Source organism: Camarhynchus parvulus, chromosome 1A, assembly GCF_901933205.1.
Source record: "Camarhynchus parvulus chromosome 1A, STF_HiC, whole genome shotgun sequence".
NCBI classification, from domain to species: Eukaryota; Metazoa; Chordata; class Aves; order Passeriformes; family Thraupidae; genus Camarhynchus; species Camarhynchus parvulus.
The window spans coordinates 39,340,554-39,366,458 of NC_044586.1; positions in this window are offsets into that span (position 1 = coordinate 39,340,554).

The following is a 25,905-nucleotide window of genomic DNA, read 5'->3' on the forward strand; positions in this document are numbered from 1 at the left end:
TAACTTCACTGTGATAGATTGTATTTTTCATGTGTGATAAGTAGCAAGATAGTAACTTTGCCTCTGGAAGAAAACTGCCACTTCTTGCATAAGATCATGAAATGGGAAAATGTGGAATGAAGTCCTTATTTTCTTATCTCCTCTTGTAATGAGCACACATGACTAAGATAGATCTGTTGAAAATATTTTTTAGTTAGAATATAATTAAAGGGTAAGTCACACTTCCTACCATAATTTCTTAGTAGGAATACTTTCATGTGTTGTATGATTTTACTCCTGTGTAAGTTATTAGTGTACTGAAAAGAAAGAGTGTTAAAGCATGATTTACAAATGGAAGGTTCAAAGCAGTGTAAACAGGACAATGGGGTGACTGCCTTTAAAGTCTTGGAAACTGAAAATTGGTTAAGCAAAAATGCTTACAGAAAGCCAAAAAAGGGTATAGTAAAATAGTACTTGTTAGCATATCGATAAGGGGCTAAACCATATTAGAAAATTTCCCCCAAAAAAACAAGCATTAGCAAGTGTCACTGAGATCAAAATGTTCGTAGGGGAGAGATGAACAAGATCATCTCTCCCATACTCCTCACTTATGGACTCCCAGTGTGCTGGCAGCAGGACTGGGACCTGGGGCTTTAAGTCCTTGAACCCTATAGTTTTTACAGGTAAGCCACTCCAAGAGTGGTAACACGAGAAGTGCTCAGTCCTCAGCCCTGAATGAACTCACCTCAGGAGTCTCCCAAAGCCACAGACTACCGAAGAACAAAAGATTAATTTTTTTGAGCAGCAGCAAACTGCAGATAGGTAACACTGTATTTCCAGCTTTTTTCTTAGAAGTTTTCCACTTTTGTTTTAGACTACAGTTCAGTGAAACTGGTGCTTGCATTCAGGAAATAGGAATCCTCACAAGAAAGAGACCTAAAGAAAGAGACTTAAAGAAAGAGACCTAAAGACCTAATGAAAGACCCAAGAAAGAGTTTTTTAGACAATCTTCTATCCAGCTAAGAGTTGTCAAGCCTTTTGGTAGATATCATATCAAAGGCAGGCACTTGGTAGCTTTGGAGACACTTTAGAGAAGGAATGTAAGAACTATGGAAGAAAGCAAGAAAAAGGTATTTGAAAATCCAGTAAGTAGTAAGAGAAACAGGTTTAGTGGCATAAATTAGAGCTCAATCTTGGTAAAATGAATGAGAAATTAAAAGTAGATTTCCATGGAAATCAGAGGTTGCATTTAATAATAGAATCATCTTTCTGGTTTTAAATGCCTTTCATCTTCTTGGAGGATATTTTTCAAGATGTCTTGATGTTAATCCTTCATTTAAATCTTAATAAGTGTGCCATACATAAAGGAGGTCCTGTGAAATGATTTATAAAAATCAAAACCATGATCTATATATCAGAAAAGCTAAAAGTAAAAACAGTGGAAAAGGTTGTAACCTGTGTATTACATCCTTGAACTTCAACAGATGCAGCCATACATACATGTGCACATGCAGGCACATATCTGCAGACATATTTGGAGGTTCAAGGCTCAGTAGAATTGAAAAGAAGTCATCTATCTCTGTCATTTAAAGAAATAATCATCAGGGAATGGTAGCAGGAATACCAACAAAATGAGAACCTCTGCTAGGCAGTCTTCCTAACTTTTAAAATATAACATAGATTCAACGCTTACATGCTAATGCAGAGGCAGTATTTTGGCCTAGCTGAATGTGATTCATATCGTGCACATTTTATTAACATCCATAATATGGCATAGATCCTTCTGTCTGATTTCTGTCATGCATACCAATGATTTGATACATTCTTATTCATTGAATACATTAATTGCTGTGGGGAAAACAGGCACCATATTTTGGATTAGTTTTGAATGCTCATTTGCCATTTCTTAATCAAAGACTACGTTTAATCTTTGCAGTATATAGAAGATGGGAGAAAAAATTCTTAAGAAAAATTGCCTTAAGATAATCATACAGTATAAAGACATTACTGCAGATTTAAGATTATATTTATAAATGTATGCCAATATTTTCCTTATCTCTGTTGTATGTTACATGTTTCACTATAATTCACAAACAACCCTTGATCTGCATTTCTTGGTATAACCTGGTTAATTTCAATTCTGCTGCTGACTTCTAAGGACATGAAAAAAATTGTTATTATATATGTGATTAATTTCCTTATACTCTCTCTTCTATCTGTCTTTCTCTTCCAGCTAATGGCAAATAACATGCTTGGTTTGTTATTCAAAACAAATTTTGGACTCTACAATGCTTTGAATAATTAGTAGTAGGCAATGAAGAAGAGAACATAAGAACTCAAATTAGCCAAGTCATTTATAAGAGTGGTCAACACACTGTACCTGCTTTAATTTGAATATGTATGACTGTGGACAAGAAAAGAAATTACTTTTGTGTAAGCAGGAGGCAGAGAAGAACAAAAAGAAAGCATGCTTATCATTTTGAAATAGAGGCAGGAGAGAAACTTTCAAAAAGGGGAAGTTGTAATACTTCAGAATGCGGGTATAAAAAGCCAGCTGTGAATGTGATTGTTTTTGTGAAAATGTACTAGATTCTCTCCTCTCTTGCTTCAAAGGCAATGCTAATCCTAAAAGGTCAAAAGAATATGAATATGAAACACCATTGTGAAGGAAAATCTTTAAAATGCATGGGCCAGATCATGCCGTTTTCTCAGTAATACATGCACCTTCTCCCTGGGTGAAACAAGTGTCTCAGTGGGGGGCAGATTCCTACTGCTCATGTTGAACAGTACAAAGAATGGGCCTAACTGGGAAGTGTGAAATAAGAAGCTTCTCAGAAAGAAGTGGTACTGCATGAGGTAAATAAAACATGATGACACTTGTCTAGAGAGCCACTGGCGCTGAACTAATTGTGAATACTGATCTTGGAACATGCTATTGCATTATCCAAACAGCATCTCACCATGCTTACCTTCCCAAGTGTCGCTTTTAGCATCTGTGTGCCACATAGAGTAGCAGTGGTTTTCAGCTGTGGTATTTTAGTAGCATGAAAGCAGTGTTCTTTCTTAATTCTGGCATCATATTGCCCTGAGGAATCCTGAAGTTCATCAGTAATGTAAGAATGGTCTCTTTATGAAGGGTTTTTTTCATGTGTAGTCAGTTAAGTGATTTTTTTAATCAGAAAATGCATTTACAGGAAACCAATGCAACATTCCTAAAAGTACATTTCTAAATGAAAAATGTTCCTGGAACCATCTAAAATTGGCTCTCTGACAATTGGTTTTGGAGGGATGGAATTAGGGTATTAAAGAGGAGGAGAACGAAAAATTCATAAAAACTGTGAAGAAGATCATATCACAAACACCATTGCTCCAGCAATTATTTATAAGTTTGGATGACCACATGTGGAAAAAAGATTTACACCTCTAATATCCTGAACCAGTGATCCAGACTCTGACTTTTGAGTAAAAGGAAGCACCACACCTTTATCTTCCCCTTGCTTTTGTCAGGCAAGGCAGGGGGAAATAACCACCTCACAAAGCAATATGTTTCCACTATAATATAACACCACCTTTCTAAGGCTTGGCTTGATTTCTTCTTTCTTAAAGCACCTTCTTGTGTGTGGACTGGATAAGTAAATGACTACTTTACAGACATATGGCATAAGAAGCCTAAGATTCATAATGCAGCATTTCAAACAGAAATTAGATTTCTAAACCAGGTATTTATATTGTTTATTTCTTCTTCCTGTTTTAGTTCTTTGCTATTGTTGTGGTTTAACCCCATCCAGCAACAAAGTACCACTCAGCCGCTTGCTTACTTAGCCCCAGTGGGATGGATGAGAGAATAAGGAAAGTAAAAAAGAAAAATAAATCATGGGGTTGAGATAAGGACTGGTTAATAGGTAAAGCAAAAACTTTATACACAAACAAAACAAAAGAAAGAATTCATTCACTTTGCATGGGCATCAGGTGTTCAGCCATTCCAGGAAATCCGGGCTGTATCACACATAATGGTGACTTGGGAAGGCAAATACCATCTCCAAACTTACACCACTTCCTCTTTCTTCTGCATCTTGATATGCTGAGCATGACATATGATCTGAGATACCACTTATGTCACTTGGATCAACTTCTTGTGCCCTGCCAACGTCCTCACTGGTGGAGTGGTGTGAGAGGCAGAAAAGGCCTTGACTCAGGCCAAGCTCTGCTCAGCAGTAACAGAAACATTTCTCTATTAACACTGTTTTCATCACAACCCCAAAATATATCCCCATACAAGCTTATATGGAGAAAACTAAATCTACTCCAGCCCAAACCAGTCCATTCTTAACCCTTTATTCTCTATAATTTACACTATGCTCAGGTTTCATTCTGTTCAATACTTCCTCATTAACCACCATCCCATCTTCACATTCTTTGATATCATATGCATATATACTTCCCGTAGTCTATGCACCACCCTTGCAAAATGTCCAAAAAATTCCCATTGCATTGCTAATTTGGCCCATGGCTTTGGGGTCCATTGCTTACGGTGGTCACAGCTATTCTCATGACCAACCATCAGTGCCTAAACTATTGAAAAAAGATATCTACATGGCCATATAATTTGGTAGACATATTGGGTGTCTGCTGGGCCTACATGAGATTTAAATATGACTTCCTGGGAAGTCTCATCTTTTTAGCATCTCTTTCTGCATTCAATGAGTACTTTGCTCATAGACACTTAATCTCCTCGGAATCAATAGTCTAAATCATAAAGCAAAAATAACTTAACCAGTGAATAACAACTTTGTATGTTGAAGAAGAAAACTATGGGATAGGATCTTTTTAAAAAAATAATTATTTCAACAGTGATAGAAAGTAAATATATTCCTAAAACTGTTGTTCAAAGAGAAGTTAAACAAAAACATTTTCTGAATAAAATATTCACTGAAAAATATTCACTCAAGCCCCTCTAAATAGAGGTTCCAAATTTTTCCAGGACCTATGAAAAATAGCATTTAAGTCGTGCCTGAATGCAACTGAAAAACCTCCAGCAATATAAAGCTGAAGAGGGAAGAAGTATAAATACTCACAAGCAGCTGCCATATCAAAAACAAATCACGATTCTCATTGAAGCAAGTTGAGGTCTTAAAAAGAATCTTAATCAGCACTCTTCAGACTGATCATCTCACTGGAGACAATGAAAAACAATTCTTCTACTGTTTAGAAGCTCTGAACAGATAATTTTAAAAGGAATTCTTTGAAGATTAAATTAAACATACATTAAGATTTTTTCTTTTAAGAAATTCTGTTGTTTTGTTTTCTAAGTCAATAATGTTATGTGATGACTAGGTACTGACTCTAAGTTGTTGGAAAAAAACACCCCAGCCAGAATTATTAAATAAAGTTTTCCCTAGAAATTAAGAAGCAGCTGACCCTGTAACTGATGTAGACCCTTCTGTGCAGGTTTCTGTGATATGATTTTCAATATCATCAGTTGCCCTAAGGGAACTACAAAAAAAAGCAGCAACCCATGTCCTTGGTCAAGCTATTGAACATAAAAGTACTAGGAAGGAGTGCTTATGTTTTTTTTAAACTTTGGAAGATAAGCATTTCCTATTAAGTTACAGCTGAATATCTAAAGTTGTGCACATATTGTGCGTCCCCTTACATTCTCTTCCTTGGAGCCATGGCTGCAAAAGTTTGTAATCTTTCTTTAAAATCTTAATTTCCTCAATAAAATTGTTTATTAGGTTAAAAAATAAAAAAAATTCCTTAGCAATAGAAAACCAAAAAACCCCAAAACAGAACAAAACTAAAAAAGCCCAAACAATAAAAAAAAAACCCAAAAACTCACAAAACCAAACCAAACCAAACAACCCCCACAAAACAAAACAAAGCAAAAAGCAAAAACCAACAAATCACCCCCCCAAAAATCTGTAAAACACATTCTCTAAAGGAACTTAAAACAGTATTGGAAGAGAGAAAACAAGTCAGAAAAAAAAAAACCAACAGTGTTTATCTGCTGATGTTTTTTATTCTATTTGGAAAAATAAGGGTATTTTTCTGGGAACTGAAATAAGATATTAACACAGGCATGTATGCAGCGTCCTTATGGAAGAATAATAGGCAAGAATAGAATTTAGAGAATAATGTAAATTTCTCTGAGATATTTTAAGGGTGGATGACCATTTCAAGATAAAAACATCTCAATCTAGACAAAAGCACATCTGCTCTGAAACATTCTCTCTTGAGAATGCATTTCCTGTTAGCAATTTTAAAAGGTCTGAGCTAAATTTACCTTGAATTCAAATGGCCTATAAAAATCCTGAAAAGGACCTTCCAGCATATGTTTTGAATGTTTTTATTTTGCTTGCAGTACTTTTAGTTCTAACTGGAAGTTATATAGAAGTATGAGGGTGCTTTGGAAAATATTATCTCTATTATTTCTGGACATAGTTATAAGTACACATGTTTTAATTTACTCAGAAGAGCACATTATCTATTGGTGGCAGACCCACAGTCCTTGAGCAGCCCATTTTTTCAAGCATGCCGATTGGAATTTTTTCATGTTTATCTACTTTCATATAGTAGTGAGTGCCATAAAAATAATATTTTGTAGTGACTTGACCATTGCCACGGTAACGACCTTTACAGTTTTCTGTAACTAGATCTGAAGCTCAATATTTTGTCATCAAGAGTATGAAACATCACAAAGGATATGTTCAGGCCACAGCATGAAGAGCTGTTGTGTTCCTCTCTATATACCTGAATAAAACACCTGGTATTTTATTGGTCTAAACTGGATCTGGTATTGGACAAGGACTTAACTGTACTAAAGGTCTTTGAGGCTCTGAGTCAGGAACCTTCAGAATAAAAGCAGAAAAATACTTATCTCAAACTAAAGAGCGATTTCTGCAGATTAAAATGCAAACACATGCTTTCTCCTTTGTGAAATTGTGTAGAGGCAATTCTATTATTATATCTAATTATGATAGTTTGACCTTGGTTGCAGAACTGGTGCCCACCAAGACATTCTATCACTCCCCTGCTCAGCAGAACAGGAAACAGAAAAAATAAGATGAAAAAAATTTCATGGCTTAAGACGAAGGCAGTTTAATAAAGCGATGCCAAAGGCTGCATATGGAAGCGAAGGAAAACAAAGGTTTTATTCTCTAATTAGCAGCATCAGGTGATGTACAGCCACTTATCAGGAAGCAGGCTTTCAGTACATGTAGTGGTTGCTCTGGATGACAAGTGTTATGCCCCAACCCACCCCCTTTTTTCCCCCCATGTCCATGACACACATTTTCTCTATGTTTCTACAGCTAAAAAGGGATCATATAGTGTGGAATATTCCTTTGGTCATTTTGGGTCAATTATTCTGTGTTGCCTCCCAAGACCTTGCCTATCTCCAGTCTACTGGAGAGGGGGGAACGCTGGAGAGGCAGTGCTGCTGCTGTGCCAGTACTGCTCAGCCAAACCACTGGCTGTTATTACCAGCACCTTGCTAGCCACTGATGCAAAACACAGCACTGTCAGGGCTGCCATGGGGAAAAGTAACTCCATTTACAGCCAGAATGTGGCTGCTCAACATGCTATTTCAGCATCTAGGCCTTCCTTGTAATGCTGTAATGTATTATTTCTAACTGAACAAGAGGAGAAATACTAGGAGAAGTAATCTCACCTTACTAACAAAAAATGTTGAAGAATTTTGCAGCTATTCACATTACATGAAACACTACCTTATTTTTGGTGACCTGTTTTTAAATTTGCTGATTGTCAAGCTGATTTCCTCTGACTTTAGCCCTGGCTGCTTGGTGAAGTCAGCAATATGTATGTGTTGCTAAGTGTTCTAAGTCAAGGAAGACTCAGTATAAAAAAATCCATTTACTTCAACACACGTACAAAAAAAAAAGCCTTCCAAAAATAAAACCTTATAGAATTATGTTGAAATATTTTATTTAGATAACATAAATATTTAATTTCCTTCTTGACCTTTCTGTAGCTTTAAAAACTTAAAATAAGCAAACAAATACATTTGATAATACATAGAGACATTTATTAGATGGATGAGTGACAGGACTTCAAAGTGCTCCTAATATCGTGGTATTCTTCCCTTAAATAGAATTTCAACAAAGAGAAAACCTTTAAAATATTCAGAATATAGTATTTTTCAGTCAACTTTTCTTAAAAATCCTATTTCACCATGATCTAGAAAAAAGTTGTCACATAGTAAAGAGTTCATTATTCTTATTTTACTTTTCAATTTTTCATAACTATTATTCTACCATGAGAAGCCAAGTATTTATGCTGGAAGAAGATAGATGTGGCATTACCATATAGAAAGATATTACTTCTCACAGTTATTTATGTTAAGTAGCAACACATAAAATATGCTTTATTTTCTGGCAATTAGTCATTTCCAGATGCTTTTATTTGCTAGGAGTCATATTCGGAACTCTTAGTTTTGAAATCCAGTGTCCCAGCCCTTAGACCCAGTAGGGTATAAATCTTTAAGTAAAAATAGAAATAATACATAATAATATTAGAAACTATTTTCTCTCCCCCAGTCAAATATCAGAATGTTTCTTTGTTCTATTAAGCTGTTCAAGTTATTTTATTGTGACATTAAAAAAGTGGTCCCAGAAGTAATTTTTAGCTTCCTGATGTTAAGTGCACCTTAGCTATATTTTGACCACTTATTGTGTAGGATACAATGGTGTGCCCAAGTACAGGTTTTTTTGGCAGGTGCAAGTGAGCACTGCAACTAAAAATGGCTTTCCACACACTCACTGATAAATAGTGCAGTCTCTGGAGCCCTACAAAAGTATTTATTGTATTTTTTAAGGTCTTAACAAGGGAATATCCTTGGTAAGTGAGAGGGTTGAATCTTTACACAGAAAATGGGGAAATGGACTTTCACGTTCAGGGTACTTTATCTACTGGAGAATTGTGAAAAAGGAATGTGGTGGCATTACTAAAATCATATATACCAAACAAGATATTTAAGACAATTCCTTCTGCCCTTTAAATGTATAAAGATAAAACTAGAGTGGAAAGCAGACCTAAACCTGCAAAGGGATAATATTCTTCTTTGATGTGGATTGTGTTGGTGGGGTTTGCTACTGCCTGCAAAAGAACATAAGTGAGGGAGAGGAGAGTGACTACTGATTTTTTCTTTTCTACCAGCAAAGATAAATACCCAACCCAAAATGCAGCAGCTTGTGATAAGCCACTGCCTGCTCAGTCTCTGTGGCACCACTGTAGCTGTCAGATTTACTTAAATTTCTCCATACCAACCCTTCTTTTAGTTTCAGTAGTGCTATTGTTTACAAAACACTATATATGAGGCAGATGCGGTTTCAGGTTTTTAAATGACAACAAGCTTAATCCTATTATGCACTGAGGACATATAAAAGGGGTTGCTGAGGGCTGTTTTATCCCCTGCCTGTCATGACAGCAGAGGAGCAATTCAGCACCTGCAGAAGCAAAATCACATATAGCTCAATGACTGTTAGTTTGACCTAGAAAATAGCAGACCATACATTTATTTAACATTCAGTTCTACTAAGCAAGATCTCAGTGTATGGTCAGGGATGTTCACCCATTCATCTGCATAAGTACATGCTTGTGAAATGAAACTTATTAGCTTCAGTAATAATACACAAACTCAGTTCATGGCCAGAGCTGATGCTCTAATACTACTCCCCTCCAGCTGAAATAATGGTGGGACTTCACCTTAAACTAACTGGCACTTGTCAACAAGAGGAGATCAATTTGCCTGCTACTATGATGCCTAAATAAAACACTGTGTGTGAAGACTTGTCACACAGGTTGAAAAACAATTGAAGGAGTTGCTGGCATTAACTCTATTTTACTGGAAAATCCTGCTTCAGTTGAAGCACATTAAAATGTTCTTCACAAAAAAGCCCATATCAAATCTAAATCTAGAAATCCTATTAACTTCTGTATTGTTATGTTCTCTAAATTTAAATACACCTGTTAATATAACTCTTTACTGTCTGCAAAACACATTATAGCTTTCCTAATACAGTCAATTAATTTCATTTCTTACAGCTGATATATCAGATCTGAATGTGATCTTATTCCCCTGACAAGTTTTTAGCACAGGTTTTCAGATTTGTAATAATTTTAGTTTCCTATATGAGGAGCAATATAGCATTTGTGATCTCCCATGTGATAATAACATATCTACTCCAAACATATGGGTTCTTGAATTTACCCTAGGTGTGGGAATAGAACAGATTCCAATTGTTTGACGTGGTAGTCTGAGTTAGATAAACCTTTGGTAATTTGTCTTTTAAACCTAAGGGCAAGGCCAAAGTTCACAAGAAGCATCAAAGTTGTCTAAAAATGTCACCCACAAACCTCCAAACCAAAATCTTTCATTGTAAGAAGTAAGATACTTTATTTAGATTCTCAATCCCATACTGAAATTACCAGGTCATCACAATAGTTTGGTCTACCTCTTACATTGATATGTATTGAATTCTCCAAAAGACATCACTTTATTTGGCCAATTATTTTTAAATCAACTTAGAATATAGAAAGTAATGAAAATAAATGTGTTACAGACATGTTGTGCTGACAATTAACAGGTTCCTGTCCCACAGACAATTTAATATGATATACAGCTCAGAATAATAGAAGAAAAAAATTGTCATTGCAAAACCTTGATGATTTTTGAGTGGTCTTGAGAACCTAGAGAGATCCCAGCTGACTGGAAGCTGGCAAATGTCTTGATTTTCAAGAAGGGCAAGGAGGACCACAGGAATAACAGGCCTGTTAGTCTCACTTCAGGCCCTGGTAGAGATGATTGGAGAAGATTATTCTGGCAGGTATTGAATAACACTTGAGAGACAATGCAGTCATTGGTCACAGCCAGCATGACGTTGTGAGAGGAAAGTCCTGGTTGTAAATCAATCCTTTTATGACAAGGTAATCCACCCCTTTATCAGGGGAAGCCTTGGATTTCAGCAAAGATTTTGGTACCATCTCTAACAGCAGCCTTCTGGACAAAAGTCCAGCACCCAGCTGGATAAACACTTTATGTGATGCATGAGCAACAGGTTCATAGGTTAGGTACAAAGGACAGTAATGAATGGGGTCACATCAGACTGGTGATGTGTCACAGGTGGGGTTCCACAGGGCTCCTCAACATCTTCATTGGTGACCTGGACGCAGGACTGGAAGGGATACAAAGCAGGTACACAGAAAATATAAAATTGGGAGGAGCTGTTGACTGCCTTGAAGGCATGGAGACCCTGCACAGAGACCCCAACAAATTGCTTGGACTGTTCACCCTGGAGAAGAGAAGACAGAGGGGACGCCTCATTGTGGTCTTCAACATCCTTACTAAGGGAAGGGGGGAGCCAGACACTGATCTCTGCTCTGTGGTGACCGGTGACAGGATGATAGCCTGAAGTTGTGTCAACAGAGGTCCAAGTGGAATATTAGAAAAAGGTTCTTTACCCAGAGGGTTTTTGGGCACTGGAACAGGCTCCCCGGGGAAGTGGTCACTGCACTAAAGCTGACAGATTTCAAGAAATGTTTGGATAATGCTCTCAGGTACATGGCGTCATTCTTGGGATGTCCTGTGCAGGGATCCTTGTGGGTCCCTTCCAACTCAGCATATTCTGTGATTCTATTTTCCTTTTACTTGAAAAATACCTCCTCTGCTTTTACCTGAATTCTGAAAATGCTTGAAGAGAATGCAATATGTCCCAATAGCATCTAAGACACCTAAATGTAGTTCTCAGCATAGGTAGCAGATAAAATCGTAAATATTGTGAAACTGTCTTCCAATCAATTTTCAGACTCTTACCAATACAATTCCTATGTTATGCTCCTTTATTGTTACTGCAAAATAAAATAATAATAATGAATGAAAACAAGCTCTGCTTGAACAATCTTCAATAATAGAATAAATGTCCTTTCATAAGTTTCATTGGAAAAAATGATGTATAACTAAACATTGAGCTCCACAGTTATTTTTCAAATGTCTCATCTTCCAAATAATGTAACTCATCCACCTAATTCCATTAGAGAACTCATTTTATTGCTGCTGTATGAACCATGAAACAGCATTTCCAATGAGTCTTCATAGGTACTTTGGCATTGACAGTTTTTTTTCCTTTGTCTTCAAGATAACAGATTGAAGTAAATATTTGGTTTGGCAGCAGACAGTAGGTATCTCAGCAGTAAATAAATAAAATCCATAAGCAAGTGAGCATCTTGACAGAAAGGATTTTGCTGGACCTCTTTTATAATTAAATATACAGATGTTTTCATTATAAGTTTCCAATTTACTAAGTTAGAACACCTTTTATGACTATCTTATGTAGTGGCAAATCTGAAGGGAAAATTTAATTTTTTTAAAGTACCATCAATGGTACTTTCTATTGCCATATAATTAATTACGTGAAATACAGCTGAAAATATGTTTATTAATTATGACATATTTGCAGAAATATTTTAGTAAGAAACAATACTAAGTAAAAGATTATTCTGCCTAATTTTGTACTTGATTATTATTGTTGAGTTTTTATTGAAAGAAATGTTTCTTGATGGCAAGTTGTAGGGCTCTTGGCAATGCCTAAATCCAGAATATAAGGGATGCCAGAGAAAGTTAGGCCATTTGGACTAAATTCTACAAAACATTTTTTAAATAATATTTTTTTGTGTTTAATTTGCTGGCATGTATTTTACTCAGTTACATTTGTGATTTAATTAACCTGTTCTTGTACTATTTTCCAAATTGGCAGAAGTGAATAATGAATAAAATAGAATAAAGTGTACTCTCCCAGTAAATTGGTTCTTGTAAACTAGTCACCTTACTACAGATAGCATTACACAGTTGAGTAATCAGTATTTATTTTTTGGTGGCATACATATTCTTTTACCTCTATTTGTTACCATTTGATGAAATTAATACCTTATGTGAAAATTTAGCTTTCCTCATAATTGCTATGCTAATTTACAGGAGCAACAGCATACAGGCTATAAACTACAGATGTGAGTGCTACAGTACTTCAGAAAGGTTTAGAAGTCTGTCTTAATTGAAGAGTCAATAAAGGAGAATTTATAAATTTCTGGTTGCATTATTTTAAGACTTATAAATCCTGTTCCTGGGGCAGTCAGGTGATTCATACATGAAGGGATCGCTAATTATAATCTAAATATTTAGACCATGGCAGCATGTCTAAGAGCCCTGGAAATGGCATGTATCTCTTTACTACCTCCCGAAATTAGAGGAAGAGCAGCCACACAATCCGAATAATTCTGACTCGAAGATGGATTTGAAACATTTGCCATTTGTGCACCATGGTGACTTCTCCACAGTTGTGGTGTCCCCTGAGGATGTTCCTGGAGCTGCCACCTTCATCGCCTGCCAAGTCTGGTTCTGTTTTATTAGCTTGACACCTTGCATGATGACAGTCTCAAGCCTTGGGTGTCTGAATTCCATCTTTCAACATATTGCTTCAGGCCTGCTGTTTCTAACTTCCCATCGGGTGCTGTCATTTTCCAGTAGTCAGCTGTGGAGAAGTACCCTTTGTGCTTACTTAGCACACAACAGTTCCTGCTGACATTAAATATATCTCCACCAGCTGCAAGAACAATGACCTGCCCTCCTGGAAGAGTTTTATATAAAGGTGGACTGTATAAATAAAAGACCTCTCAGGAATTAAGCCAAGAGATTACATTAGGTACTTCTCCCCTAGAAATTTTATCAACTAGTTTATACGTGTGAGTTCTTACCAGAATATCTGGTTCACATCTTGACTAATTTTCTGTCACTGAACATGGATATTACATTACAGTACTGTGCAGTGCAGCTTACTTAATTCTCTTATGAGAAAATGAATGACTTCAAGTTAAAAAATTGAGTACATAAGCACTGAAAATAAAAGAAAATATTGCCTCATTATGTGTACTGAAATAATTTCTTTTTGATGTGCTCATGGAATTTCAGTAATTCATAATTTACTGGTATATGCAGACAAGAAGTGTTTGTAAATATTGTAAATTCTGAGTAATGTGATTTCACTCCTATGAGATCTTCCATTTTTATAGAGTAATAACTTTGTTTTACAGCTATGCATTAGTTTTGAAAACCTATTAGCTGCCATCTCCCTTTGTATAAGTTTTCAAAAGTTATAATTTAAGCTTTGAATGGAGAGATGATATCATGGCTAATATTTTTGCACTTGTCCAATTACTATCTATGTCTTAGAAGTACAAATGGATTAAAAAAGTGAGCAGAGAACTGCCTGTAGTGGCCATTAAATCCAACGTCCAGATGCATCCTCCAGGTGAGATTTACCAAGAGATAAAATTCAATTCCTGTCCTGCTCTGGAAGGGAAATATTTGGTGAGGTTATCCCTTCTTAGGCCACAACACAGCTTAGACAGATTCTCTTTATTCCTTATCCTGTTCCGCCAAGAAAATATGGATAATTTTTCACATATCTGCAACCAGCCGCAATGAGAAGCTGCCCAGCAAACTTGCTGGGGGTTTTGTCTGACCTCCCACTTCATTTTTTGCTTATTGGTTCTTCAATGTTCTCTCTAACATGGTATAAAGGCCCGGGAAAGTTTAAAAATCTCTTTTTTGCACGTGTGTTTAAATGACTTGGTTCATCTTCCTTGGACATTTTAAAGGAGTAATGAGACTGTGCACAAATAGCAAAACTAATTTGAAAAATTCTGCACTGATGGGAGTGACCCCAGGCCAAGACAAAGGAGAAAACCAACGCTTATTCTCCTGTGGACTTCACTTCTGAAGTAGGTCAGCTGTGCATACATTCCTAGTGCTCTGACCTGTGTGTCCTCTGGGTTTTCTATGAGACTTCTGTGGCCCTAAAACATAATTATCAGCCATTTAGAATACTGAAGTTTGAAATTCCTGATATGATGGGAGGATTTTGTTGCTGTCCATGTGAATACTGTTATAGTCACAGGATCACACCAGGCCTCAGCCATAGCATCAGGGGAGTGAAAGTTCTCAAAGGTTCTTGTGAGTAATCCTAGAGGATGAGGAAGGGCTAAGTGGCTCCACCTTTCTCTACTTACACCATGCACAGCCTGTGGTCCCAGAAGCATGCTATGCCACAGGTTGCAGCTGGGCTTTGTCTCAAAGAGAAGCACACAATTAATTGCCAAAGAGAATTAAACTATATATGAATTTGAAGGATAGGGTTCCAGGGACCAATCAGGGTTTGAGAGCAAAACAATAGGCTAAATTATTTGGCAAAATGCACTATCAATTATCTGATTCTCATTAAAAAGTATATTGCTAATAATTTCTGAAAAGTCTGTATTTTTTGTTTGCAGAAGGTTATTTTTAGCTGCTATCCAGAAATTTTGTTGAAATCACAGTTGGAGTGCTGATCCAGCTTTGCAGATTCAGCTGAAGTTGTCTATTGTCATATTGAATGCAAACCCCATAATGCCTGCCTACCAACATTTTGTTTCCAGGTACACATTTTCCATCCTGCACTGAAATGAATAAAGAAACCTTGCTCATCTGCCTTTTATTGATGCTGTATATCTATATATGTATATATTATGAAGAAAGAATACCAGTGGAGCAATGAAAATTACTGCACAATGCTTTTCGTCTGTAGCTTTCCGAGCCCTTAATACACAATGATAGGCAGCAAGACTGATTTAAATCAACATGGTCTCTACTGGGTTTTCTTAGGTACTGGAAATGAAATACACAGAATCACTTTGACTGTTTCTTCTATCCCTTGATGTCCTTCTAACCAGAAGTCTTTTTTATTAAAGAAAACTAAACCAAACCAACCAAGCAAAAAAAAAAAAAAAAAAAAAAAAAAAAGAAAACCCAACAAAAACAAATTAAACAACAAAATGAAAGCAAACAAACAAACAAAAACTTCTCCCAAAAACCAAACAGAACAACAGCAGCACTACAAATAATATGTCTTCCAGTTCTGAAGGGCATTTCTCAAACAAATGAGGGTGGAATGCACTTCACATACATCAGAAAAGAGAACATCTAGCCTCTAATTGAAACATTAACTTCCCATTTAGGGATAAGCAAGGTAATTCCCAAATCAGACATCCATCATTTTTAGCAATCAGGGTTCAGATACCTCTGCCTTCAAAGTTTGTTTGTTTTGTATCTGAATACCTACAATTTAATGGCAAAGAGTAAAAGGAAGCGTACTATTTAGAGTATGAATTATAATTTTCTGATGTCTAAAATAGAGGGTACTGAAATAAATAGCTCAAAAAAGAGACTGTGAAGTTGCAATATTTATATATAAATACGAAGTTTTAATAACATATATTTAAATAAATATAATAAATATATATTTATATTTTATATCATTAAAATAGTTTCGTAAAATAATAATATAATTTTATATACTTTTATAATATTTGAGCAGGTATTTATAATTTGTATGGATGTACTGTAATACCAGAGACCTAGATAAAGCTGATGTAGCTCCAAAACAGTTAACACTTTGCATTAGAAAAATAGTCAGGTATGCCAAAAATACTTAAAAGTTCTATTAATAATTTCACATTTTAAGAAGAAAAATTATTTCAAAGCTATAGTAGATTACAAAATATATAAAGATTGTTATTCTTAATGATTCATATTTTCCTTAATATATTGGACAAATTTTCAAAACCACATCTTTTTATTATTCATTGAAGATGTAAGAAACACTTTCCCTTACAGAATAGAATTCTTCATTGGCTGGATTACATAGAATGTCATGGTTTTACATTTCTAACAATTGCTCAGAACTTCAGAATGTCTGGCTCACTTTCTCATGCTACAGAATATTTTTAAACCTAATCAGGATTGGAGAACAAAACCATCCTTTCCAATCCTCAATCAAAGCCATTCACCAATCACTTTGATTTTTTGGCTTGGAAAATAGTCCCTAATACTCTTAAATAAACTTCTAGTTGCTCTTTTTGTGTTTGATTTTGATTTTAATTTTTCTTGCACAGAACCATCAAAGGTAACAGAGATTTCAGAGGATCACACACCTTATTAACAGAATCACTACACTGAAGTTACTCTTACATGGGTCAGCTGCATGTACCCACACATTAACTTCCTAAAGTATTTAAAGAAGTACATTGATGGCTGAAAAGACTGGGAATCTAGCTTTCCTCTTTTATACAGCCTTGTGTGTTGCTCCACTCTTTCTCAATTCCCACACTCAGAAGAGAGAAAAGGCTAAATGCAATCACACGATAGCAGAGCTTGCGCAAGATAGTTGGGTTCACTTCTTGTATAAGACAGGAATCATTTGTGAAGCCTGGGTCTTCTTAACAACCTTCTACAGTCAAGAATTTTTTTTAAGCTAGAATAGCCTGTAATTATGCAGCAAGCAGTTCCATAAGAAAACAAAACACAACGAAACAAAACCACCATGAAAATAAGAAAACAAGAGCGTCTTCATCTTTTGTTCTATTTATGAACAAAGTTGATGCACATGGTGGTAGGTGACTTACACAGGTACACTGGAGAGAATAAAAAACCAAGAGTGACTGAATTTGTTAGAGAAAATAGTTGCCATTTTGAGTAGCAAAACAAAAGCTGTACAATACACAAAATAAAATCTGAACTATAAAGAAATAAAGCAATCATGTAAAGCCATTTTAACTGTCTTGGAAAAGCCTTTTAAATGTTGAATGAAAGGAGAAAAACTAGTAGTATTTTGTGAGGAAAAATACAAATTTTTATACTATAAAATTCTAATATAAGAATGTCTAAATGAAATAGCATTTTTTATTAGCAATACTTATGCTAATATGCATATTTTGATTTACATAAATTTACAAGAAAGACATCTAACAATTTGTTTCAGCAGACATTGCCCAATAGACTGTATTATCAGTGATCTTGCTAGCAGTTTATACTTTACTATTTTGTCCCAGTGCTTAGTAATCCTCTTGAAGTGGAGGCCATCACCTTCAAAACTGTAATAAAAGCAAGCCAGTTTGTTCCTGCTTTATCAGGAAATAGAAAAAGTTATCTAAAGAACTTAAGTTCAATAGCTACAAGCTGACTCATGTGGTCCTTTCTATTCATCCTAAAGTGTCTCCACACAAAGAATGCAGTTTTTGTTTCCAGGCCATCAGTTCAACTCATGCTGCTCTTGTGTAAGAATGTGAAAATGAAGGAGTGGGAGAATTGCTTAGGAAATTTTGCTGTGTGAGGAAACTCATCACTATAAAACTGGTGGGGCAATGCCACTGTCTTTTAGCTGCTTCCTTCACGAGCCACGGAACAGGCAGGAACTCTGCCAACCAGGTGAGAAGCAGAATGCAAGCTGCACACTGAGGAGGGAGAATGGGAAGGTGACATAGCAACACACATCTCTACTGACACTGGTGAATGAATTTGTATCCCTTGGATACAAAGTTGGATTTTCAGCCCAAAAGAGTTAGCTAACCTTTCTGTTTTTTAACTCCGGGGAGTGGGAGATTGGGGTGGGATTTTTTGATTGATTGGTAGGCGTTGGTTTTGGTTGGTTTGCAGAAGTTTTTTTCACCATTTTGACATATTTTCTTTCACCTTAGATCCCCACTAGCAGCTACAGCAGTACAAGAAAGAATTGATTAATTAAATGGAAGGAGCAAAAAAGAAGTGGCAAGAAGACTGCTGCTTAAATAACACTTTGCCAACAGAGAAATCAGAATTCTGGATCACAGTAGATTTTATTGAATAAAGTGGAAAAGAGAAATTTTTACTTGAAATAATTAACTGTTTTCTAGTAGTTATTTTCTGATTAAATGAGGTATTTCTGTTAGGTTAAACAAATAGATCTTTAAAAAAAAAAGAGGGGGGAAAACAGCGTATAGGCTTGTCTGGAAGATCCAGAACACCTCCTTAAGGCAAAAAACCCCAACTTGAAATGGTAGATTACGTCCTCAAATCCCTCTCCTCATCCTCAAATATTTAGGACAAAAACAGAAACCAGTTTACTACCTCGAATATTTATTTAGAGGGCAGTGAAACAACAAATCCCTGTTCCAGGTGATGGAGGGAATGAGTGAGGTTCCATCTTGGTATATGGATAAAGAAGGAGGGAAATGTTTGGGTTTGATTCTACTGAGGGTTCATTTGCTTTCTTTTATCTCATACTAATTACTGTACCTTTGTTTCCTGTTCTGAGTTGTGGAAATAAAAAAGACAAAATGCTAGAGATTAATTCTTAGCTTCCCTTGTCTTGTGTTATGCGTTGTTTGCAATCTAAAATCAAGGTTTTCCATGCTTTTGAAACACCTTCAGTGAGGCAAGTGGGAGATTCTGGCAGTTTGAACTCTTTCCAGTTTATGACTTCAGAGAATCTCTGGGGTAATATTTTTCTTCTCAGTCATATTACTCAACAGCTAGTGAAATAGGAACCTTTGGGGGACCAGAATCTTGCAATCATACTTGCAAAAGTGAAAAAAAATAATCCTAGAAGAGAATAGGGTAGTAAAGAACAAACCTGCATCCTGGGGTTCCCAGGCAAGCTTGTGAGCCCTGTATTGACTTTTGCCCTTTCTATTGTCACTGAATTGCATGACCACAGGGGTGAAATCACTCTTATTATGGACTTTTTACCACTGTCATTAAAACTACAGATAAGATTTGACAGAAAATTTCAACAGACTGAGGGCAAGGCTGACATCCGTTAAAAAAGACTTGGCAAAATTACTTGGAAAAAGACCAGAACCTCTGCTCTTGTCAACCTTCTTTTCCTTCTCTTCCCAGGGAAAAAAATCCCAAACAAAAAAAAACCCTATGCCTGCCCCCACCAAAAACCCAAACCCACAGCCAAATCCATAAAATTGTTCTCTAGCAGACATGCAAAATATCTGCAGTTTCTCATATCTGAAAACTTATTCCAAAATTATGTGATCTAGTGTTATATGTTTGAAAAGACTTCGTATTTGATATGGTCCTGAAAACCCAATATACCTTCTCAGAACTCAAGAATAAGGCAGATCAGGAAAAAGAATTAAATACATTTAAGAATCTTCATGGTATTAAAGAATGATGGGAAAGCCTCCATCAGAATTGTGTTAATATTACAAAGTGGAGTGCTACCTGCTTGGTTAAGTCTGCCTTGTAAAATTAGTCTTCTCCTGAAATCACTATAGTTTAAGATCCATTTCGCCCATACTCACATGAGTAGGATTTTTGCCATCTGCAGGATCAAGAACAAAGTTGAATGTTAGCATGATCTAGATCCCTCAGCAATGCCCATTTGCAAGATTTTGATATGCAAATATAGCTTCCTTCAGAGAAAATAGGTCCTTAATTTTTAATATATATTTAAATCCCATAAATCAAAGATTACCTTCATGCACTATTAATGGGGAAAAACACTCAGCTGACGAATACACCATAACCTGAAGTTACAAAGTCAAGACCAGACTTCTGGTAGATCTGTCTTTAGTAAAAACAACTTCCAGGACTTATTGAAGGAAAAAGTGCATTGTTTTCCAGTTCTGTCATACAAAGTGCCAGGCTAGGTTGTCTAATTTTTGTTTCCAGGGAAAATCTATGAATGTGTTAAAGTTATTGTGATTTGTGACTAATTTAGGAGTGTGCATAAGTGGTTTTCTATACCAGGTTGTAAGTTTTAAAATTATTTTTGTTACAAGTAGAAAATTCCAGAGAGAAGGGACCACTATTTTGTGAATCAAAAAAAAAAAAAAAATCCTTACCAATAATGCATTTAGTTTTAATTGTAGGTAGTAAATCTTTGTAGGTAATAAACATCACTTTTAGAATTTATTCTAAAGACTGTTAATTATAGACTCATTAGTGAGATGAAAATAATGAAAATATTTTTACTCAGATTACATAAAAATAAGTCAACAAACCTAGAAATTCTGCAGAGCAGCTAATTATACAACTGGAAATATGTAATCAACTATACAATGAATAAAAGAAAGGACCTGAAAGTGAAAATATCTTTCTTTTATTTGAATTTTATGGGTTTAAAAAAAAGTCATTAATCATTTTCTCTTGCGAATAGGAGCTGAGCTTCCTCCCCTGTAATTTATACCAAATTGTCCTCTGACATTTCATTTTGCTGTTTTAAATTGTTTCAACTTTGAATAAAACATTTTTTATGCTTTGTGTATTGTAAATTAATTGCTTCTGTCAGATTAATAGTTCTTCTTGGGAATACAGGAAATTATGGTACACTTGACAGTGGTTTTTCAGTGCTCCCACGAAAACTGAAGGAAACTGATGCAAAAGAAAAACCCAAAACAGTACAAGCCCTACTCCTCCCTGAACAAATGAAATAATAAGCAGAGCTTATTTCATCTCAGAAAGTTCCTGCAAGTATTGTCATATCCGATATTGGAGAGTAGAGTACATTCACCCTTCAAGGAAAGGCATTTTAAAATTCATTTCAGTCATTGCTTGTAATTGGGTTTAACAGCTGAAAATCCTTCAGTTGACCTCCTGTCTATCTTTGTTTATTCTTCTAATACAGTTACTCAGAGAGCAAAATGTCAACCCAAACAATGTGGAATGATAACAGTAAATATATATATACAGATAAAAATATCTACCTTTATTTGTTGTATATGTACAAAAATTTGTATATTGTATTCTTTTCATATACATATATAGGTACAATAAAGTCTATATTGCTAAAGATAAATAAAAATTATATTTATATATATTTAAATAGATCAACCATATGCCTACACAAAGAATATTAAAACTGTCAAAGCCATCTGGTTTTGGAATGTTAAAACTGATGCAGGCAAATAATTGTAATTGCCTAAATTGTTTGGGTTTTTTCCATACACACAGAAAATTTCAGAGCCACATGGTACAAAAAGTTCACGTATGGAAACTAATTAAAATCCTGTCAAAGCAAACCTATCATCTGGACTGAAGTGAGTGTGCAAGAAAATGGAACAACTCTGCTATAAAATTTGGCCCACTAAGTTGCTTTTATTTGAAAATACCTTGAAAGAATTTAGAAGTTGAAATATGCTCCTGGAAACACTATTTTAAAGCTGGTATTCTTCTTACTCCCTACTATTCTTTCAACACCTTGAAGTTTCTAGCTATAAAATACTACAGCCTTATTAGAATAGTAACCTAACATCACAGTGTCATCTGGTTTTGACAAAAATTTGTATTACCTTTTTCTACAGAAGAAAGATATGCAAGGAAGTAGAACATGGACAGCACAAACCATGATGAAAATGTCAACAACAATTCTGTATTTGCTGCCCATTACAGGAGAGCCCCCCAGAGGGTCAGTCCTACTGCCCCATCAAACCTTTGGGAAAAGTACCAGGAATTATCAAATTGCCTAAATGGTTGGTGGCTCTACCTTTCTAAGTTTTTCTTAATTTATTTTGGTACATTCCTTAATAGTATTAGTTTTGCACATACCAAATCATTTCATCTTTGTCCCTGTCCTATCAGTATTTCTTCTTGAGATACGACCTGTGTATTTGACTAAGATAATAGCTAAATTATACACTTCTGAGGGAGGCACTTACAACTACATCACCTTTCAAAAATAAAAGGTGAGGAAAAAGTAGCTTTTTCTACTTTTTACAAATATATATTCTCAGACAGTATGCAAATTACATTTCTGCTTATCTTTTTGCCTCATTTGTTTCCCAGCTAGAAGAACAGCCTAACTCTTACTCATAAGGAAAGACCAAATAAAATTTTATGTCTCTCTACTGATGTTTTAATAATCTCTGATTACCTCAGATCTGTCCTACTGGACAAATAAAAAAAAGATTATCACCTAGGTTTTCTCTCTCTTCTATTCCAGTACTTCATCCAGCTCCATTTCCTATACAACAATCCCTCTCCAAATTATCTCCACCATAAAAGAATTTAATAACCTGAAATTTTTCTTTCACCAGTATTTCTCTCAGGGCCCTGACCAGACTCACCTGGAACCTCCACCCACACCAGTCATCCCAGGAACTCTATTTAAATAAACTCAGCTTGGGACATACCAGAAATGTTGGAGGCTTCAGCTCAGCTGTAATCTGATTATAGCCTTACTTATCCTGACCTACAGACTGCTTTCCTAGCTCTGCCTTGTCAAAACTTATCTGTTAGAAAATTGCTGTATCTCAGCTTAACCTTGTCCTGACTTGACCTCTTTGGCATTAAATTACTAGAGTTTTAATTTGATTTATTATGACACATATATTTATTTACAGACTGAAAATTATACCTTGCATTTGTAATCATCATTCCCAAATGTTCCCAAATGTTCCCAACTTGCTTTATCTCCAAGTTCCAAAACTGTACTAGTATTATAATTGTTTTATATAAGTAGGCCTGGAATACCCTAATTTCTGCAGTTCAAGACAAACCTACTTCAGGGCTCAGCATGGCTTGCTATTTACATCAACAATGCTCTTTTCACTTCATTTTTATTGTATCAATAATGGTGGTCTCGAACACTTCACAGACAAAGCATGGAGCTGCTTATCCAAGAAGTGTTTATGCAATATATCTCTGGAAAATTCAGAAAATCTGTTATAATAAATATTTTGAATGGAAGCAGCTGCAGTATTATAATTTTGATTTTCATTAAATTTCAAAGATACCTCCTAGAACCGAGCCAGAAAGAGGCAGAAAAGATGCAGAGGAAAACATACTCAAAATAAAAATACAAAACAATAAATGTGTAATAAAACAGTGCTCAAGTGCCTAGAACCTGATTTTCTGATTAATATTATGATTTTTTTTATTAGCTTCCAACACTTTTTAAAATTAGAACATTAAATGTAATATTCCATTCCTCAATAATTTCCCATTTATAATCACACTGTATTATCAACTATGTGTTTCAATTAAAAAGACAACACTTTTTGTGGTGTATTCTTAGGTAATTTGAAACTTGTTTTGTCACAATTTGAGAAAATAATGGACATGTCAGAGTAGAATAAAACATCTCTAGGTACATTTATTTTACTTACCAGATGGAGAAGTAGGAGACAAACCTGTGAGAAGAATCAAGGAAAAGAATGCAGTCCCTTCTGTGATTATGTAGGAGAGAATGATGTAGCAGTGCTTACTTCAGTTCAGTCAAGGTCCAATTTATTCTTATGTAACTTTTGCAGGATTCAATTTCTTTCAGGTCAATAATGAGCACAGAATGGAAAGTTTTGTTTACTAATATTTTTTAATTATGCATTCTATGTGGGTAACTTCTGCATCATTATTTGTTTTCTGACTGAGTAGCAGAGCTAGGAATTTGGCTTTAGTTCCTGTAGAATAGTTGCACATACACTGTTTATGTGTAAGTACTTCGGTCACAGTTTAGGATAGAAGAAAATATATTTTCTTAAATAGTACTGACCTACGAATTGAAATGGAAACCAAATCAATAAGTGCACATTTAGATTATTTCATATGTGAAGTCTGAATGGTGGGTTTGTGTTTGCAAATTGGTTTCTCTCTTCCCATTTAGTTACTGTTAAAAATATGGTAATATTTCATTTTTCTTCCTTGTTTGCAGGACTTCTGGACTTCCCATTAATGTTTTAAGCACTTTTTGTGCTTAAAGAAGACAAAACTTGTTTTTTGTAGTTAATATATAAAGCCTGACTATGCCTAGGAACTCTGATCTAGAACAAATATGATTAGTTGATCTATACAGTCTACACTGAGTTTGAATATAGTCCACTGAGAAAACTGTGCATCCTGCTACCTTGTAAGATTTCTTGGATCCAGACTTTGTTCAGCAGTCGCACTGAAGCAGGACCAAAATAAATCATTGAAGAGTCTCTAAGCTAACAGATATCATTAGACTTGGAGTTACAAGCTGAGACAGATGTCCTGAGACTGCAGTATGCATCCATCTGTAGTCAGTGAGAATGAAGAAGAAAAATTTCACTTGTACCTCTACAGCGAATACTGATTGAATCCAAAAAGCCATGGCACTTCTGTCCACCTCTTTTGAGGAACCCTAACGTTGCTTTATGCGGGGGACCTAGCCTGTGTTTGCATATTTACAAATTATATATGGATATTAATCCAGGAAGACTATTTAGAAATCTACATCTCACAGACAGCAGTCATTCAGTACCACCCCCATATTCAGAAAGTGTGAAGAGGAAGGAAAGAAAGAAGACTTTATCCTTTCATTACTTTGTGGCTACGGAATATCAGCTGAAAGGTTTCAATAGCTGTCAGAGTTTTTCCTCCCTGAAAAATCTTACAAGAAATAAAAGCTCAAGTAGCATTGGATTTCCAGTTCTACCAGTAATGGGACCACTGGAAGACCTGCCAAGTCAGTATTTTCATGGCATTTTTACTTGGTTGCAGAACAAAGAAACTCAGAATATAGGTACGCATATGAGATTAAATGTAGATTTTGTCCTTCAAATTACAATTTCAATGCCTTTGAATTTCACCCAATCACATTCCTGATATTCAGAGACTTTCATTGTAACATTCTTATGACAGTTTCCTGACACCTCTTGCTGTCAGCTACATTCAATCAAGATTCAGAGAGAGTGCTTGTAAGTTGTATTTTAATTTGATTCTTCTGAAAAATAACTCTGTCTCTCATAAGAGACTAACACATTAGGCAAAACACAAACAAAAAAGCAAACAAACAATAATTGGAACAACTAGTGAATTTGAATTTCTATCACTTTTATTTTGTTCTATTTGATTTTCTGCCCTCATTTACAGAGTCAGACAACATATCCATAAATTTCACTGTCTACTCCTCATCAAAGTTGTTGCTCCATTCATATGCTAAAAAAAGCTTCAGAAAGCTTTCATATCTTTATAGCACACTGGATAAATTAACTAACACATTACAGTGAATATATTTATAATGAACTCTTGTTGCTATGAGTGTATCTGTCCAATAATTATGTTCTGCTCTCACTGGATTGATTACAAAATCACAG